Here is a 20,623-nt window from a genome sequence, read left to right as displayed (position 1 = left end):
TTGAATCATCATCATCACTGACTGAATCGACAGCTTTAGCAGAGGTGTTCCCATCACTACTGAGAGCATCACTGTCAGCTCAGGTGTGATACTTAGTATGATATCTCCTCGTTAAACACTGATTACAAGTCCGTAGAAACATTTCGTAAATTTTGCAAACCAATGGCTACTGAACCACTAATCTTATAAAAACTGCTTGTCCTTGTTTTTTTTGTTTTTTTTTTTTGCTGAACTGAATCTAACATGTTAAAATAGCAGCAGATGGAACATATTACTTAACTGTTGCGTAAATTAAGGTATTTTTCAAAACACATAACATATTAAAGAAAACATGCACCTTGCTTATTGAAAGTAATTGGATGCAAAGTTAATGTTCCAGATGGGACCAGGGAAAAGGAGTTTGCTACTTGTCAGCTGTCACCCTGCCTCACCCTTAACATATTACAATCTCATACATGTAAATTAAATTTTGGTTGGTAGGTGTTTTATGTTTATTATTAGGACTAAACTCAAGCATTTTCACCATAAGAATGAGGAATGTAAAATTCTCCTCCCAAGTTTCCCACAATGCGCAAATCTGTTGGGGGAATTGGGTCTAATGATAAAAACCTCAACATTGCTGGCAAAACACAGGGATATCTTAATATATAAATACTGATATTGTTCTTTACAGTAAAGAGTATGAATAAAGCTCAAACCAAGTTCAAATTGATTTGAGCCGAGTCTAAATTGGTTATAACTTCAAAGCTTTTGGACGAATAACATTGATGTATGGAAAAACAATACATCCACAGAGGATTACTCAGGAAATGGAGATTGTGTTTTCCACACTTGCTTCCCTGCACGCTTGCCAAAAGCAAATAGATTCCACTTATTCCAGTAGAATATTGATTTCTGTCTAGCTTCCTCAATTATTAATGCATGTCACATCCACAGAATCTGCAAAACAATTGCAGTGCACAGGCACAAAGAACTGCAGTCTAATCCATCATAATTATGAGCAACTCCACTGCAGATGCTAAAGGCACGGGCAGCTGATGAGCATCAAGAAGGGCCCAGATTGAAGTGTTTTAGTAAAATATTCAGTGTTAGACTTTGATCAGTTTAACAGCAGAAAATTGTTCTAATTATGTAGTTTTACATGGTTGGCAGCAGGTGTGCCCATGCACAAATCTGTTCAAATTTATTTGACTTCATTTTATCATCAGGGAACGTTACATTTGCATCAAAGAAGGTGTGATTTCATTTTCATTGGGCATTTTGTGTTTGATTGGCCTAATGGCCTAATCTTACTCACTGTATGATACTAGGGTTTGTATTGTCTCCACTGGTTTAAAGAAATTCACATTTACGCACTTTCCATTTCCATAGATTGTATTATTCGATATCAAATGTAATACATGTAGCTGTTTTTAAAAAAAAATAAGAACTGCTCATCCTTGAACATGTTTTCTACACATATTTAAAGGCAGGGTATTGGTTTGCCTACATGCAAGCCTCCCATAGCACGGAACCTGTGACTACATTTGAAACATAGTTTTGATTAGATACAACTTGATTTTGTAGTTGAAAGTCAATAAAGAATTATGTAGCTGTCAATTGGTTTTTATTTTGTCATCGATCATTCAAACCAAGATTATATATGAATGTGTTGTGGACAACAGTTGTATTTTACTCAATTTGTAAATCCCCATTGTCCAGCATCCCTTTCAGATAGTCCTTTGTGAATGGTTCTTCACAGTTGTTGCCCAGTAAATAGCATAGAAAAAGTCCTTTACAACATATTTTTTAAAGAATTAATTTACCTATGTTAATTTGTGTTAATGAAGGTCCAAGTTTGCTTAACACTATGACTTTCCTTTATCATACATCTGGACCTTTGAATCAAGCCTCAAGTCACAGCTGCTGACTGCTATGATCAAGTTCTGAAAAATATGCTGTACAACCTTTGAAAACATAATTGTATCCAGCTTTAAATTCCCACAAAAGCCCTCCTGTTAATGTAAACCTACTATAGGCTCACTATAGGGACTGGCTGATGTTTGGGGGAAAGAAAAGAGAAAAAAATGCTAAATATTATGGCATGTTTCGTTTAGCATGATTGTACTCCATCATTGAGCCTTATGATCACATCTGGAAATGATTACAGCTGCTTATGACTCTGGCAGAAGAGCTGTCATCTTCAAATGAAACCAAGTCTGATAACAATTTTTCAAATTCACAGTATTCATTTCAGCCACAAGAATCAGAAGTACTTTTAAAGAAAAATCTGCTAATAACCACATACGTTGTTCACTCAAGAATGTGTACCCAAAAGGTGGATGGTTCAACAGTAGTTTACTCCTCAACAATGTTTAGATAGGTGATCTTAAATTCAAAAAGGATTATTATTTAATTAGAAGTCCAAATAAACAAAATATTTATTGACATATGTATGCGATTTACATCTGGGCACACTAAAGAATTCATTCATTTGCCAGGAGTAATGACAACAAGGAAAACTTCCTACGTCATTCCAACTGATTTTCTGGATGTTGTCTATTTCATTAAAATATCATACGCTTCAATACTGTGACACTGAGTCCCTCAAAACTAGCTCTTGAAGTCTCTCAAACACAATGACCCAGAATCAAGAATTTATAAAATAAAGCACCTTTCCCACAGGCCAAAAAAATCCCACTAACATCTGGCTTTTGTTTGCAATGGGAACAGGTTTACTAGGTATTCACTCCTGGGTCAAATAACTCTGCAGTAGACACAGGTGTTTATCAGCTCTGGCTGATCTGCATTGATATGAACACAAAAAAGAATGAACATGAGTGTATGTGGCCTGGTTCCAATCAATGGTCTATACATATGGTGGTTGGGGCTCCACTATCAACTTTATGTACATGGTGCGACGGAAGCTTGTCGCCTCAGCTGGTAACTTTGCAACTTCAAAATCAGCCACAAATAAACCCATCTGTGCTAAAGCACTGTAACATTTTTCTGTTCGCTTTGACTTTGAAAAAAAAAAAAAACAGACTGGAGGAAGGACAACAAGAGAAACACTGTCACCGCCTCCCATGTTGCTTTACGACAGCTACCAAAGAATAGATACAAGCCCAACAGATAAATCTCTGGTACATTTTGTAAACACGTTTTTAGTCTTTGCAGTGCACTGTGACATTGGTTTGCCAGGGATTAAATAAGCAGCATGTCAGCAGGTGGGGGCAGCAGGAATTTCTAAGAAGGCTCACAACACTTGCAATTGTTGCTCAGTTGATACTCTGGACCATTGACAGTCAACATGAGAAACAAGCTCTGACCAGGCAGAGGCAGGCTGGCAGACATAACGATCCCCCTGTATGTCAATCACCCCAGGACATTAGTGTCCCCCCCAGACCTCCAAAGTTAAAGTGCTAAATCTCCCGCTAACGAGCAAAGCTGTTACTAGCATGTCTGGATGCTTCTTTGGCTGTCACAGGAGAGCAGCCAGCTGCCTATTAGCAGGTGACAGAGGACAAGAAACACACCAAAATCAAAACTTCCAGGTCAGTGGCTAGGGAGAAAAGACTGAAAGGTATGTTATTCGATGAATGAAGAAAGGGATTCTTGAACCTGAAATACCAACTTGTGCTGGACAACATTATTATCTTGGACTAAAGTATTATTTTGGCAATGGTAAAGGACCCCATAATACAAGTGTAGGGAAGTATGTCAACATAAAGAGACAATTATCAAACAACGAAACAACACACAAGTCAAGGTGAAATGAAAAAGGCCTTTTGAATCCCTCGAATCAAATCTCTGGTTAAATTGTGTACATACATAGCATCACTGAACATGTAGTTGAATTTCTGCATGTACAGAGGACATATGTTTAAATGGACCTCCAACATGGGCCAGGTCACATTTACATTTAGATGCTACACAACTGAACCAGAACACCTCCGACTGTGGTCAGTGATCAGATTTCAGCGCATCCTCACCATGTCCCAAGAGCTTTTACCATATGATTGGATTAGGATGTAGCCATATAATAACCGGGTGTGATAGATTTATTTGCAAGTTAGCACCCACGGGCTACACTATTGTGTCTTTAAATATGGACCTTAAAATGCAGATGAGGCTTTATTTTTCTGTCTAAAACTGACACAGATTCAGAAGGGTATTAATGACCTGAATGGGTTACTTTTTATGTCAAAACTAAACCTGAGTCTCACCTAACTAATTTCGTGTTACGCTGAAGCACCACAACATTTGTTTTATAGCTTCACTGTGAAAAATATAACTAGAACTCTTATTAAACACAAACACACATTAAACACAAATGACCAACAAATGAGTTATGGACACAACAGTGGCTACATTGGCACTATAACTGACACTATAACAACAGAATGAATCATCATCAAAGTAGAAAATACAGATGTGTAAACACGTTAAGCTGCACTGTAACTGGAGCAACAGACTGAATCGTCCATCATTTGTATTTATTTTTACCACAATGTTCCCACTAAAAGTACTTAGTAGGTAAGCTTAGCTGTCATGCTGTCAGGATTGTTTGCCATTTCAAACATTGTTCTCCAAATATTGAGCTTACAGAGCCACTGACTATAATTGAACTTAAACTTCAAGGTAAGTGGTAGCATCAAATGTTGTGCAAGGAATTTGCTTCAATAACTGAATCAAGTATGTGATTGGCTTCGTTTCACTGTATTTCTCCATGACACACCAGCTTTTCTGTGTTCAAATGGAATTCCTTCCAACTAAAGAGTTATTCACGGTTAGAGGTGGCTGTAGTCCACTAACTCAAGTAGAAAACTTTCAATGATGAACTCAAAGTCTTGCAAAACTTGGACATAAAGGCCCTTTTTTCTGCTACAGGATATCACCACCGGAATTGTAATCAGAAGAGACATCTGGCCTCTTTATGATCATGTCAGAGCTATTGAAATTGAAATGTGATTAACAAATGACTAAGAAAAGCATGTGGAGGATGTGAAATATTCTCTTCTCTTTTAATGAATGGCAAACAGTATTACAATGCATGATTTACTAATATTATCGATTTGAATCTTGCAAACTGACCAAGAAACCTGTCAAAAATGTACTTATTGACAGGTAGTTGCAATTGTCTTCGCACATTAGCCTCAAGCCCTGCATTGGGCACAGTATCCTGGATGTATTTCTAAAATAAATAACAAATACAAACATTAAACTTTACTTTCTGTCACAGGATTGAATATTTTACATCAGTTTGGTATAAGAAAAAAGATTCTTGAAAAAATACAATAAGGTAATTGGGTAAATAGACTCCATGTGACTAACCCTTTGTTTGGTCTGGCCCTCAGTAAATCAGTGACTAAGTCAAGAGGTGAACACTGGTGCTAAGCTGCTCTCAGTGCAGCTCCATTCCTACGGGACACTCCAGGGTTTACAAAAGACCGCACGGAGCCAAGCAGCTTGTCACAGTTGGGTACACCCACACTGACAAAAAAAAAAAAATCTTTGTGAACCTAGAACAAAGCCAGCCAGGGATCACAGCTGAGTGTGTATGAGTGTGTGTCTGTATGCACCTGTATTCATAGATACATACAAACATGACAGTAATTACACAGTTTAGTAAGTCTAACTTCGACTGCTTAGTTTAACATGTCACTACGACCTCTTGATCATTTATTTTACATTCACAGTGATGTACTTTCTTCTTGAAGTAGAGTACTGAACAAAACCGGAGGCACAGCTTTGCAGTAGCTTTGGTTTTGAAGCACACTGGAAGTTATCTATAGTCTTTGATCTATTTTAGTTATCTGTTTTGTAGCAAACATTCAACAGGGAAATGAGCGCTGTTTCCATTTTGTGGCTCAACTTGCTTGGCTTGAACTGATTCATAATGATGATTTCTTTCCCTCTTTGTCTCTGAATTCTGTTGTCTGGTTTCCCTCCCTCTCCCACAGCCTCACCTCCAGTCCTCTGCCCTATAATTACACAACAGCTTCCCCCGTGTTCAGTCTATCATCTAGACAGTGAAGATATGAACCTGGCTGCTAAGTGCTGCTGTAGAGATTTAGATACCCGTTGCCCATAGCTATAGCCTCTGGAGCTATGTATTTGCTGGCATTTGTGGATGGTCAGTTGCTTTAGTGCTTTGAAGCCTTGGGCCAAGGGTGGACTCTTGGACACAGTGTGATCAGTGTTGTAAAACAATGGACACAGTTTGCACAAGAGTCATTTAAGGCTGGTGGTTAATGCACATGACAGTAGAGCCTCATTTTAACAAGTAAGTGTTTTGTTCTTAATATAGCTTGCTTACAAAATTAAGCAAGCAAACTTGTTTCAACTTGTCCTTTGACTAATACATCCCCTATAAACATTTTCCTGTATGTGGTAGAATAAAACACCAGTTACAAATGACATGGTGCACTAAATATTCAGTCCTATATCTTTCTGTAGTGCGGCTCATTTTATTCATCACACCAGTTTAATGTATCTGACTCGCACTGTGTTTTTGTTTTGCCCAGAAAGAGACAGTGAAATAAGAGAGCTACCATAGTAGACGCAGTCTATTTGGCGTGACTTGGCAGCCGTATGTGACATTCAACCACTAACAACAGCTGCTGAGAGACTCAGGTCTCTGTACTTTCAGGTTGAGGTCCTGGCAGCAAGGCTAAAGAGCACTGCTGTTGAAGGCAAAGAGCTGAAAGAGCCATGGAAATCACACACTCACATCATACCGGTGATATGTAAAATAGTCCAAAAATGTTTCCATATCCCACGATATGTCATGGTATAGATAACTTTTTATGCTGCTTTTGTTTGTTTACATTAAACCCCCAAAAAACTTTGCATTTTGCTATAATTGTGTAAATTAAATTAAATTGCAAAATTAGAGGTGTAACATAACAGCTCTCACAACCTTGAACAGGTTGTATGACCAGGACCAGGACCGTGTCAAATGTGCAAGTGAAACCTCACCCATAGCAACCCTTACCAGTGTAATTAGGTCAGTTTTAAATCCCTCCCTAAATATAGAGCCGGACTTGCTGCTCTGTAAACCTTCTGACCTCTGACAACATTTGCACAACTTGGCATTCCAGCTGACTATATAAACTCTATCTCTAACCCTCTTTCTGCTTCACTCTCCCCCTCTATCCTTCCCAGTCATTGGGTAGATGGCCGCCCACCCAGGGCTGAGGTTTCTTCCCATTAAAGGGGAGTTTTCCTCGCCACTTACACCAAGTGCTTACTCATTGGGGTACATAACAAAGTCAATCACAGTATCAACCTGCTCTACATAAAAAAAGATAACATCTGTTTTGATTGGGTTCTATGTTAATAAAACAAACTTGACCTAAACAGCAAGGACTACAATTATAACAGCAAACATTTTTTTGTTTTTTTTGGGGGGGTTTTATTTGACTTTGCTCAATGGTCATAAATCCTACACAAGTGTAATGGGTTGGGTCTTGGTACCATAGCAAAAACCAGCCTGAACCAGCTCTTCAGTGATTAAAAGAAGACTATGAATTCACATCCTTCATACATGCCTACAGACATTTCAAATTATTGTGATGTAATATGATATATAAAATGAATACATTATGATACTTTGTGACATAAGAAACAGCATGGTGGTGCAGTTGTTAGCACTGTTGCCTCACAGTAAAAAGGTTCTGGGTTTGAGGCCTGGCTCAGGCATGGGATCTTTCTGTGTGGAGTTTGCAAGTTTTGCGTGGGTTCTCTCCGCGTACGCCGGCTTCCTATCCTATCTTTCCTGAGTTCAATTTTCGTACCACCAACATGGAAATGTGAGTGGTATGACAATAAAGATCCTTGAATCCTTGAATCCTTCCTCCCACAGTCCAAAGACATCAAGAGGGGACGAGGTTAATTGATACTCTAAATTGACCGTAGGTGTGGCTGTGAGTGTGAATGGTTGTCTGTCTCTATGTGTTGGCTCTGCGGTGGACTGGCAACCTGTTCAGGGTGAACCCCGCCTCTCGCCTGAAGGCTGCTGGGATAGGCTCCAGCCCCCCGCGACCCTTAACAGGATAAGAGGTAGAAAATGGATGGATGAATGGATGATGACATAAGAAGTGAAGGGGTTGATGCCAAAGTTGGGATTTTGTGGACAAATTGATTGGATGGACTGGAAAGCAAAGAAAGTAAAAAACAAATCTACTCATGTAGCATAATGTGGAGTAAACTGCTATTAGCATTTGTTACACTGATGGTCATATGTTTGCCAGGTGCAATAAGACAGATGTTCATTCACATTCTGTCTCTCACTGAGTCTCAGTCAGGCACCTCATACTTGTGATTTATGTCACATGGCACACTCATGCTGTGCTTACAATGCACCTCACATGGTTAGTGGAGTTGCTCTCTCTCTCTCTCTCTCTCTCTCTCTCTCTCTCTCACTCACACACACAAACACACACACTCACTCTCCTTGTGTTAGTATGAACATATGATACTCCCCACCCTGCTTAGGAAACAAAAGGCCCCTGTGTCTGGAGTCATTTCTGTAAGGCCCCAACTTAACATGCTAGCTATAACATTAAAGTGTTGTTTTTTTTTCTTCTGAGTGCTTGGATCTTTTCTGTCACATTGGGAACTTTTCCCACCTGTAGGAACTACACCTAAATTAAAGTAGGCCACACACTTGCTTGAGTTCTGTTTCAAATTACAATTTCCTCCTTTTTCTTAAGTATTAAAGACCCCACCCCCACCCCCACCCCCCCCACACACACAGAGGGGAAGAGAGATTGTGTGATATCCATTGGACATTTTTAACATTTATATAACTTATGAGTACACAAAAGTAAGAAATGGTCCCGCATTTGGGAAATTCATGCTTTTTTGCTGCCTCACAGTTTTTGACAACAAGATGATCAGTAGAACTTTTCACGTTTGAGGAATGAAGATTTTCCATTAGTCACTGCATTCTGCCAGGAAATGGCTGTTTCTACTCTATTGTAAGCTAAGCAACTACAGGCTATAACCTACAGGCATTACAGTAATATCAAGCTTTTTGTCCAAGTCTTGGCAATATAGCAATTAAATATAGTTCCCAAAATGTATAACTTCCCCTTTAAGATTGCTAAGGAAATGTAGCACCGTTAGAGGCCTGGGCTGTGCACCACCATTTATTGATATGAAACTTTTTCTGTCTCTAAATCATGGCTGATTAAGTTGACTCCTGTTTGGAGAACATATATTGAAACTTCTGCTTTACATCAAGATGTGGTGAACTTTTGTATTCCTTACTAATGGGATGCACACGTGAAGATTTGGAAGGCAGATGCTTAAGTTTTGAGTAAGGGATGTGATTCATGTTGGTTTCATTAATAACAGCAACAGTGGAAGAAAACTTACTTTTGCCCTGCACAACCTCAGGTCTAGTTTTGTCTGCCAGGTAGAGCGAGCTGTTTCCTGTCAGTGCTCACTGTAGCCTAATCACTACATTGTGAAATAATGGCAGCTACATCATGTGACAGCTTGGGGCAAAATATCTGTTTTTCCTGCCTCATCTTTCATTTCCTCTCATGTGATGGTTTACCAAAACCAGCTCTGTAGGTAGAGTCAGCTCACTGGGACAAATAGAATATAAAAGTCTCTGTAAACTTAAGTGATATATGAAGGGAACTGCAAATCCCTGAGAATCCTCATTTAAGTCCAGTTGCCTTAGTCTTATTCTTGGATATAACATGACTGACAATGTTCATTTCAAAGTCATGCCATGTCTCAAACACATATGCTTTACGGTGTCTTGATTTTCTTCTTTAAATCTGCAGACAAGATTAATAGATTCCTGAAGAAACATGGAGGATAGACACTTCTGTTTGTAATTTCTTCTCTTCCTCCCGCCTCCATAAGAAGGGATCTGTACAATCTTCATTGTTCTTTATGTCTAATGCAAAACAGATGTGGCCGACTTGTGGAGATTCCCACTGCAGTCTTTGTGCTCCCGCAGCTTTTTATGCCTTTGCCCTTGTGCTTTGTCTTTAGACTTGACTAACTAACTATTTATTCTATTTATAGATTCCCTCATGACGCTAATTTTAGCTTGCATTGTTTTACTCACCAACTGTGTTTATAACTATATAGATGACAACCAAAGAAAATAGAAATTTAAAAATATCTGAGTAGAAGGAATGTCATTGGGCAGAAAACATAAGCTTGTCAAATTATTGAAGAATTTCTACAGTTCTAAACTGTCCAATAAGTAATTCAAATATGTGTTAATCCACATAAAGTGGAAATATTTTTATTTTAATTTTGATCGTCCATAAACAAATGAATTAGTGATTGCTAATGAGTGGATACAGGACTCCAGTCATTTGTTTGTAGAGTCATGGGACTGACAGTGCTTCTGTATTAGATGTGCTTTTTGTCATGATGATATATGACACAGTGATATTTGTTGACCGTGTTGCTCCAATGTTGGAAGAAGACTGTTAAAAAAAAAAATCAATCTAGAATCAATCCATTTGGAAAACTGAAATTATCAAATAGAAACAGGCCAGACTGGAATTATGCAGTACAAAGGCTGGTGCTTATTTTACTACTTGGGCAGACCTCATATGGGTACAGTGCATGTTATCAACTGATCACGGACACACTAGAATGTACTGGTGTGTATGTTTTCTAATATCAGCGGTTACGAATAACCATCTAGAGACCCTGATGTGGTAAGAAATGCTTGGAATGATTTAAGCAATGTCCTGTGCTTGTTTTGATAATTGGGTAGACCTCCCTGGAGGTACAGCAAGCTACTGACTGATTACAAACACATGAGTATGCATTTGTGTGTATGTTTTCTGGTTCTTGCCGTTATGAATCACCCATTAGGGACCACGATGTGATAAAAAGATTCTTGAGATAATTTTGAAATAATTGGTTTGTAGTCGAAGTGACCTAAGTGATTTGTGTTGTTCTCAATATTATGGGAAGCATTTCAGGCCAACAGCAACTTTATTCATTGTTAAATGATCATGTCAGAGGGCCCAGAGGCCATCAGACGAATACTGATGTAAAAAATACGGGCAGATACAAATCTCTCATCCCAAATTTTCCCACAAAGACCCATGAGGACTAGCCACTGATTTGTGCCAAACTTTGAACGACCTGATCGTGTGAGTGGTGTTGTGGAGCTACCTTTAAAGGGTTGGGTTGAACTGGTTGAACTGGCTGAGCAGCTAACAGCTCAAAAGAGTTTGTTATGTTGTCAAACACAAGTCTAAACAATGATGCACAAATAGTTCACGCTCTTGAGTTATCTGAATTAGACGAATTTGATACACATACATTTGAGGATATTCTTCTGTCATAGGTGCTTCACAGTTTTGTAATGCTCAGTGTCTGCACTAAAAAAGAAGATATTTGACCATCATCTCTAGCAAAGTTGAGCGAAATCACAATGACAAGTGGACTCATCTTGTTGTAGGAGGTGAACCATGCCTTTGTACATTCCTAACAACTTGTTTAGCAGGTAGTCCAGCAAAACTCTCTCACCTATAAAACATCATGCTGGCATACAGCCATAATACATTTTTGTCTACTTAAATCAGTCTGATCTTACCATGCTGCTGACAGTCGTTTCAGTGGCCATATCGAGTAACCATTCGTGTTCCCTCCCGACAAATAAATTAAACAAAAACATTTCATTTTACTCTTTCTTAGAGGAGGTCAATCATAGTAGGCGACAGTTGAACATTAACCCAGATCAGACTGCGTAAACCTGTTAATCCTCCTTTTTTTTCTTGTTTAATCATCCCAACGAGAAGAGAAACTTTGACTTGCAAGGTCGCAACCTGTTTCATGGCTAAGAGGCCCTCTATGCAAAGCTTACACCCAGAGTCTAAACCTTTTGCTCTGCCTTCAAGCTGCCTCACATCGAGACTCTAATTAAGAAATGAGCTTCTGAGCACACAAACACACGAACACACTTCCTCGAAACCTTCTTATTGCTGATTTTTCCCTCCTCAGCAGCTTTTCCACTTCCCTCCAAACTAGGATGCAGGTTCCATTCATAACATGGTGCACACATCAGTTTAGTGGTCTGTGGGTCATTCCCCAAAACATTTGGGAAGTTTTCCATTGCAATTCCAAACAAGAAAGAATAAATGTGACTATAACACCATCAGTGGTAATGTTAGCAATTTCTTGGTTGTGGTCAGTTAACCCGGGACAGCTGACTGTGTGTCTACATTTAATAATCAATTTATGTTTACACAGAGGGCAATATTCCAATATTAACCAGATTAAGAAAATAACTGTTTTGTTAAAAGCCCTTTGGAATGACCCAAACCCTGATATTTGGACTGTCTAATATTTGTATTAAAACGTGAAGTATTACGATTGCGCTGGCATTTTAGCGTTGCAGACATCTATGAACCATGAAGACACGTTTTCCAGCTTCCAGCAAGTGCCTCAAAGCACAGTGTTTTGCATAGTTAGTAAGTTTGCAACAGGAGAGAAACTGTTGTAGGACAAACTCTGTGGTTTCTCTGCGATGCAGGAATGTGAGTGTGCTTCTTCAGCCATTAGCTGGACAGAACAGGAATGTGAATGGAATGTTCTTTAAGCACCTGATTTAAACAGCTCAATCAAACCAAAATATTGTCATACTTAGAATAAGGTCAGTAGAGTATTGCAGTGCACATCTCTAGATGTAGAGATGTAGACCTCTACAGGGTCAGTGGGTTTATTTTTCATTGTGGTACCATGAAGTTATGATTGCGATCTCTTTGGACCATTTCTAATGAGTCCAGTAATCATATTGGTCATGTAAAAGAAACAGGAAAAAACAAAGAGAGATTTCACCCTGATGGACATTGTAAGTGATTTTAATGCACAAGCAGTAAGTGGTGGGGACAGTTTAAGGTCAAATTAAAGAAGGATGACTATCACATATCCCCACCATTCCTACTATGTGTGTAGCCATGCATCCAACCCTTTGTCTACACACCAGTCAATATATCTGACTAACTTGATGAACTGTGCACAGAGCAAAGTTAATTTCTTTCAGAGTGCATGGTAGCCATGGCGACCATCTTATGAGCGCTCTAAAGCCCATCTGGTCTAAACATTACCTCAGCACTGCTGACTGCAGCGTAGGCTGCTTTGCTGTGGTGCGCACATGTGCTTTATACATTGATCCTGCCAGTAAATCAATAGTGCCACATATTCAAAAACCTACATTTCTCTTGGGTGGATCAACATTGTTAAATATGCATTTGAGAAATGTGTTGAGCTGTAAAACCTGAAATGTTACATTTTTGTTGCTCACTTGTTACTGGAATAATCTGTCACTATCAGAAAAGTACATTGCTCTGTTTTTTGCTGTGATATTTAACTTCAGAGCCTCACTAAGATAAAGTGGTTGATTTCTGTCGGAACAGAGAATGACACTACTTTTTTTTTTGGCTTTCCTTTCTTTTTTTATTTCACAAACCAATATAATTCCAGCATGAGATGGGAAACTATTAACACAAAGCCAAGTGATGAACAAAACACTGCTTTCCATGTTTCTTCAATTCACTCTCGAGCCTCCAGTTCTTCACGTGACACACTCGCAGGCATGTTTATTTAGCAAATATTTCCTTTCTGTTTATGTTATCCAAATTCAAAGCAGCTTCGCATTTAACAGGAAGTGGAGGTGAACAGTAAACATAGAAAAAGGGAAACATTGTTATGGGGGGAAATTACAGCATGGCACACAACATGCTATTGAATTAACTCTGAATGGACTCAACAGTGAGTTGGCTTCATTTCACTGTCAGAGAAAACTGAGCTCACTGGCAAAAACAAAAAGATATTAGTTGATCAGGCACAAAAGCAAACCTCTTTCCTCTCAACTGTAATGCTCAGAATATTTTGTGTTAGATTTGTGGTCTCTTTTGTCATCTGGAAAGTGATTGTAATATTCTTGCCCTCATTAGTTTTTAAGCAGCCTGACCTAAGCCACTGTTGCTAAGCACCCGCTCTCCCTCCACTGAGTGGGAGGCACGTGGTTCTCATTGAACAGAAATCATAAATCCTTCTGATTAAAGGATATTTCCTGTGATTTGTGGCCTCACGCTATAAATGGATAGACTTAACTCCATATCTCACACTTCTATCTCTGTCTCTGTGGTTTGCCCAAAATGGCAGCAGTATAAACCACATCTGTAAGCTCTGTAAGGAAGTAAGCCGGTGTAGCTGCAAGCGTCATTGGTGCATCCTCAACTTAAAATCAAAGCTCTCAAACTTAAAACGGATCCCAGTGGAACTCACTCTGGGCCATTCAACTTGACATACACCAGTTGTTGGAGTCCACCTATATTAAGAAACCTGATACTGAGTGTGGGCCATTTCAAGCCCTCAGAAGTAGCTAGTGATGTCATTCAGAGCCTTTGGTAGGGTTACGCTTCTAAATGACATTCAGGACCAGCTGTCTGTCTTTGTGCTCCTTGTGTGGACAACGGGGGGCCAAGGGGCCTAACCTTTTCAATGACAGCTTCTAGCGGTAAAAAAACCATTCTTATCTGACAGCCATTTTAGAAGAGGGCAAACAGCCATCAGAGGCAGTCGCTTGGATCACCATGGGCCCCTTTAAGATTGGGCTGTCTTGACAGGGCTTTAAAGATCATGTGGTAGGGTATCAGCTATGGAGATTCCTTTTCAGATATCTGTCTATGTTGGGCTTGTCAATTACATTTTTTTCTTTCTATCAAAAACCTCCTCATGTCCACAAATTTGATTTAACTGGAACTGACTGACCCCTGATTAACCACTGATGAGACTTGACAGCCTGTTGGATTCTCTCCACTCATTGTCAGGCTTACGCTAGTGTTTGACAATGGCAATTTGTTTGTACGCAAGTGTTGATTTTGGTGACAGGAAAACAGTTCTGACATTTAGCCTTCCTTTGTGTTAATACACAGGCTTTACAAATTATACATTGACAGAAGAGTTTTTTTAATTAGAGAAATGGACGTTTCCAGTGTCAGGCCCATATATGCTTGCATGAAAATGTGCCAATGTTACATACGTGTTGTTGTTGGAAAGATCTTGATATGGATATTGATAAGTCAGTTAATACCATTGCCTCCATCTCCCCACCTGACACTGTTAAGGGCTTCACCTGCGCTGGAGCTGTATGGTATCACACATTGACGCCTCTTCGAGCACAGTCTGTCGGAGCGGTGCTGCTTAATTTCTTTATTCTATTCCTAACGTCTGGTAAAGGAACCAGAGAAAACTGCATTCATGAAAATTGTAGAAGAGTATTGGGTCGGCTCGGCGAGAGGCGGGAAGTGATGCTGTTCGCTTTGGCGCGCTTACATAACATCTCACTTGCCTCTCTCTCTGCGGAATGCCAGGATAGTGTTTGTAAACAGAGCGACCATGTGCGTGTGCTCACGTGGAGGAAGCTTTTGAGTCGCTGCCCTTGCTGTCTCACCCCGAGGGTAAACCCTGACATCGATACATGCTTACAGGGCCAGCAACACTCTCTCCGGACCTGTGCCACTCAAAAAGAGTCTTATCGCTCTCACTCCATAATTGCGTCTCAGCTCGGCTAACAGCACGTCCTTGTGGAAAAAGAAGGCCATGAGTCATATTTGGTTTTCACATTGTACCTGTTGTATTTGATAAGACTTTTGTGTCTCGGACTCATAAAAACGATATTACTATAATTACAGACCAATAAACCACTTTAGCCATAATTACCTCTCTTGAACACGATTGTGCCAATGCAAAGATCAAATGTCAAGATTCATGTTGGGCTTTTAGAAGGAAGTGACAGTTATTGATAACCAACAAACTGAGGTGTGTTACAATACAAACTCATTAAAGGGAACTCTTTCTGTAAATTTGTTTTTAAAAAAAACGAGCACATAATGTACTTTTTAACCAGATTGTTTCATCATATTCTCCCTAAGAACAGACAGTCTACATGTCTCTTCCTGTAAATCATAAAACTGATGCAAAGTCTATGCTTTATGAAGTAACTTCGGGCAAAAAAAGAAGAAAACCCTCAAGTTCTCCTTCAAACACAACCAGTAAGCACACATTTTGCATTCAGCCTTTGTGTGCTTTTAGTTTCCATGCTTGCTTTTATTGACCTGAAAATTTCTGCATAATTATTGTCTAATTTACCTGAAACCTGTTTGCATGAGCAGCTACATTATAGCACTAAAATTCCATTGCAGAAACACCCAGTTGTACTGCTTCTCTCCGTTTCTCTCTTTAGCAAAACAACCCCCAATTGCAGACAAGGAAAATCAATGTTGCAGAAATCAATACAACACTCAGTATATCGCCATTTTGTCTCAGGAAAGCTTTGACCAGCCAGCCAGCAGGTAGCAAAATCTAAAATGTCTAACCTGCAACTGGCTCTGTTCCTCCCTGTCATTTGTGCAACAACCCCTGGGTGGAAATATGATGCTTGGGCTGGACAGAGTGGGGTCAGAGGTGAAGCTTTGGGTAAGGGCTTGGGTATTGTAAGTGGACAGCATTGTTGTGCAACACTATGGCAACTGGACATTCTTTCTAAAGGTGATATTGTCTTTGCCCTGGAAGTGACAAAAAGAGGACTTGCGGCCATGACGAAGCAGCAATCCAACCGCACGGCTTTATCTGTAGGTGTGGATAGAAGAGAACAGCTATGTGAATGTGATTGATCTATTTGGCCCTTCCCCCATTCAACCCCCCTTAGGTCCATTAAAGCACTGGTGCCTCTTTCAGCTCCTGACGTAACAGCAGTGATGCAGACACTCATGAAATCAGTCCCAGTAGGACGACGTGTGTTCCAATTCCAATTACTGTGATGAGTTGATATATTATTCAGGATTGGCATTATTAAATTATGTACATAGTCCAGTTGAACACAGAGGAGACAAGATTCAAATTGTACAACCGTGCTGCAACTATCTGAATGCCATATACTGATTTAGATTCAATACATGAAATCTGATCATATTCTGCAGCAAATATAGTGTGGTAAATTAATAGTTAAACATGAATGGTACATGTCTGCCACTTAGCTATTCAAAAATGATTTCATCTCAGAGATTTCTTTTCTCTGGGTTAGGTTGTACTACCTAGACATTGTGAATGGGTCTGTGCGGATCACCACACCAATACACACACATACATGATATGCACAAAAGTGTGGATCGCTTGAGCTCACGCAGTCACAACATACTTCCTGAATACTATGGAGAACACTCCCACACATGCACTTGTGTTGACACTGCACAGTCAAAGACCATGCTTGCGGTATCAAAACACAGCCACGCCATTGCGTCAGAGGGGGTACACCGCCATTGTTGTTTCCCAAGTTGTCCAACAACTCATAGAGAATAAAAAATGGGATCCTCTTCCATTAAGCTGAGCATATTTTAGAAAATAGAGCAGTTGGCTTATGCAGAGAGGACTACTGTAATCCTACATGTTTACTAAAAGACAATAATTCGTTAAGGAATGTTTGGTTATTAAAGAATAGTGTCCCACTTTGTCATCAGCTTGGTTCCTCGTGTCATTTGACAAGCCACAAATTTTTGTTTATCCTTTGCCCACACACATTCTGGATAGCACTGAATTTCCACTCCCTTTAAAACATTTCGCTAGTTTAAACCTTTCCTTGAGTTCTGCAGTTTCAAACGCTGAATTCCTGTCTTTTTCCTACTTTAACATTGACAGCCTACAGTGTTACAAAACCCAGTAAAGAGGCAATCATAACAACCCAGCTTGCAGGCACACATTACTTTGTTTTTCACCTGAGGCCATGGTGGTAACATTACAACTGGAGTCAGTAGAATACACAAGCCCAATACACAAAGCTGATGGAGATCTGTTATGTTATAATGGGCCATTGAGATGTTAATCTTAAAGTAGCACTTTAGTGAATCCAGAGAAAAACAATGACGTCCAATTAGCTGGTAACTAATTGGAATACTTAAACTACTAATAAATATGTAGTTGCTAACTTAAATTTAAACACTTTATTTGTTCAGGAAGAAAATAAACACTGTACATTTTGATCCATTGCAGGTTATACAAGCTTTATCACACCGTTTTATTTCTGAAATACAATATATCGCTCCGTAATTTATTCTTTCCTCTATCTGTGCCCATATGAGGTCACCATACATTATTCTACACCAATTCCTTTTAAAAGATCAACTGCAGTCACATTTACTCATTGTGTGTCCAGTTGCAGCAAAACATAGGACTTGACACCTTTCACAACTCATACTGGATGAAATTATACATTCATGCAAAGTTATGTATTTTACTGTAATCAACTTCTTCATTAAATATCATATTTGTTGTCCTCTAGCAACAATATACTGTTCAGCCAGACCCAGAATTACCACTCCTGTCCCCCTTAGTTAATGGTGTAGTAGGATTGAGTTTCATTTCCTTCAGAGCTTTTCGACCTTTTCTAGCTCCTCGCCACCACAATGCTCTTATCGTTTGCTTCTCCTCAGGATTTGCCTTTGTGTCTGCTTGTCATTCAGCGGTGAAAGCAATGAAAGCTGATTCACAGAGATACACAAAGCCAGAAGGTAGTCCAGCTCTACTGTTGTATACACACACACGAAATGTACATACTGCTAGTAACGTTCAGTTTGTACTCCTTTTTTTTTTTTTAACTCTCCTAAATAGAGTCCACACTACACAGCATAAACACACATACATACATATCTCACACACACACACACACACACACACACACACATTTATATATATATATATATGTGTGTGTGTGTGTATATAAATATATATATATATATATATATATATATATTTATATAAATGGCTAGAGATTTGCAAATAACATCTCCTGAGCAGGCTGTGTATTAACATTTAATGAAATGTCACAACATTGTATAATAGCAATTAATTACACATAAATGTAAGAAAAATGCTATTCCTTTCATATAGAAATTGGTCTATAATAAGCACACAAGCCGGTAATAGCTGCCTAGTTATAAATGCAAGGTTGAATTGTTAAGTAAGAGGGGAAGCGTTATACAGGCATTTCAGTTTTTCTTAAAGGAAAACTACTGAACCAGCAGTCAAAGAACATCGTTTTCCATGATGCCTTTAAAAGCAGTAAGAATGTTGAGTGAATACATAATTTTCACGAGAACATTAAATATGTCTCTCTGTTTGGCAGACCCCCCCCCCCCCCCTAAAAAAAAGAAAGAAAATCGTCAGCCATGTTGGAGTAGCTTTATCTAATATCCCCTCCTTATTATGTTGGCTCTTGCTTTTACGGTGGGGGGGACGTTTGCTACACCTCGTCTGATACAAAAAGCAGCCAAAAAATACACTCAATCTTAAAAAGGAAAAGGGTAAACACAGAGTTAACCCTCCAAGCAAATCCTCACCTCCTTTTTAGGTCCCTCCACTTTGTAGAAATTCCAACAAACCGTCTGGATCTTCTCTTTAACAAATCCTAAAGGGCAGCCATCTTGCCTCCTTCTGTTCTTCTATGAAACAGACTATCCTCCACATCAATATTCATGCAAACCAGTCTGACGTCGGCTCTCATCATCAGGAGAAGCCCGGGTGTCGCTGTTTGCCGGCCTGAGAAGCACACTCATATGTGGAGTGTTGTAAGTCAGCAGAGGCATGCAGACTGGACAAAATGTGCGTGCAGCTCAGGGCGAAGAGCCTTGCTTTGGTGGCAAACTCAAATAATCACAAAATCACTTTCCTGCTGAGTCCTTCCCACACAAAGAGACAGGTTTTCTTTCCCCCCCTCTCCTCCCTCCTCTCTTTTTCTTCGTCCCTCAGCCGCACACAATAGTGAACACTATGATGGCTGCCCTCAAGCAATGGAGTGGATTCAGGACAGGACTCCACCCCCGACTTTTTGTTGAATATTGCAGTGGTCTCAACTATCTGACTGTGTAGAAGATGCCTCCACCCCCCTTTTTTTCTCAGACAGGAAGCCAAGTGACTCTGGGTTTTTTTTCCCTCCCTTTTCACTCAGTTTATCTTGACTTCCTTCTTTCATCTCCTGCCTATATCTGTCACAGGTTACACAAGTTTTCCTTTAGTGAAGTGGTAATGTTTTGAGAACATTACAGCAACAATCAGATGTGGCCAGTTTGGATTCCAACCAGTTGAGCAACGCAATCATTTCCAACTGCTGTGTCTTATTTTGGCATGCTTTGGCTGACTGGCTGGCTCATTTTTAGATCGGGGTGTAAGACAACTCTCCAGCCTTCATAGAGGCAGCATATTTCACTTCATGTGTCTGCCAAGACCCACCTCCTGTTGACACGGGCCACGTGGGCTTGAAAGAGACAGGGAAGTGAGGGAGAGAAAGGACAAGCAGGAAAACTTCAACGGTGGTTTTAAACATTAAATGTCTTAAATCCAATTTGTGCGTGTTTAAAATTATTTTTTGGTTAATCGTACAGTTTTGAATCATGTGACTTCAGCCAACATGCTGCTTTTAATGACATCATTTTTTAAATTCCTACTCTCCTGGTAGGTCGTGTGAAAATAATCTGCCTTTACATGCAGTTCAGGCTGAAATGGAGACCCCACCTCTTCTCCGGCAGCCACTGCGTGCTGCAGTGACATTTGTTGACTCAATAGTTTCAGGCTCAGAGCAGAAAAGGAGATT

The 20,623-nt window shown here is 39.6% G+C and overlaps 1 protein-coding gene across 2 annotated transcripts in view; it reads right to left on the bottom strand.

Moving 5' to 3' along the window:
- Positions 1-19,767, bottom strand: part of tet2 (tet methylcytosine dioxygenase 2) — a 30,453-nt gene extending 10,686 nt beyond the window's left edge. The window contains exon 1 of one of the 2 annotated variants that reach the window (XM_086211645.1): positions 19,374-19,767. The gene's annotated coding sequence lies outside the window, so the exon portion shown is untranslated. The remainder of the gene's footprint in view (positions 1-19,373) is intronic. The other variant, XM_086211644.1, reaches the window with a different exon arrangement.
- Between the last annotated feature and the right edge of the window lie 856 nt (positions 19,768-20,623).

Source organism: Aulostomus chinensis, chromosome 8 (genome assembly GCF_037954235.1).
Source record: "Aulostomus chinensis isolate RoL2024-O1b breed Wild chromosome 8, RoL_Achi_v1.0, whole genome shotgun sequence".
Lineage (NCBI taxonomy): Eukaryota > Metazoa > Chordata > Actinopteri > Syngnathiformes > Aulostomidae > Aulostomus > Aulostomus chinensis.
The sequence above is the reverse complement of the archived record's forward strand: the minus strand, read 5'-3'. Positions and strand labels throughout refer to the sequence as shown.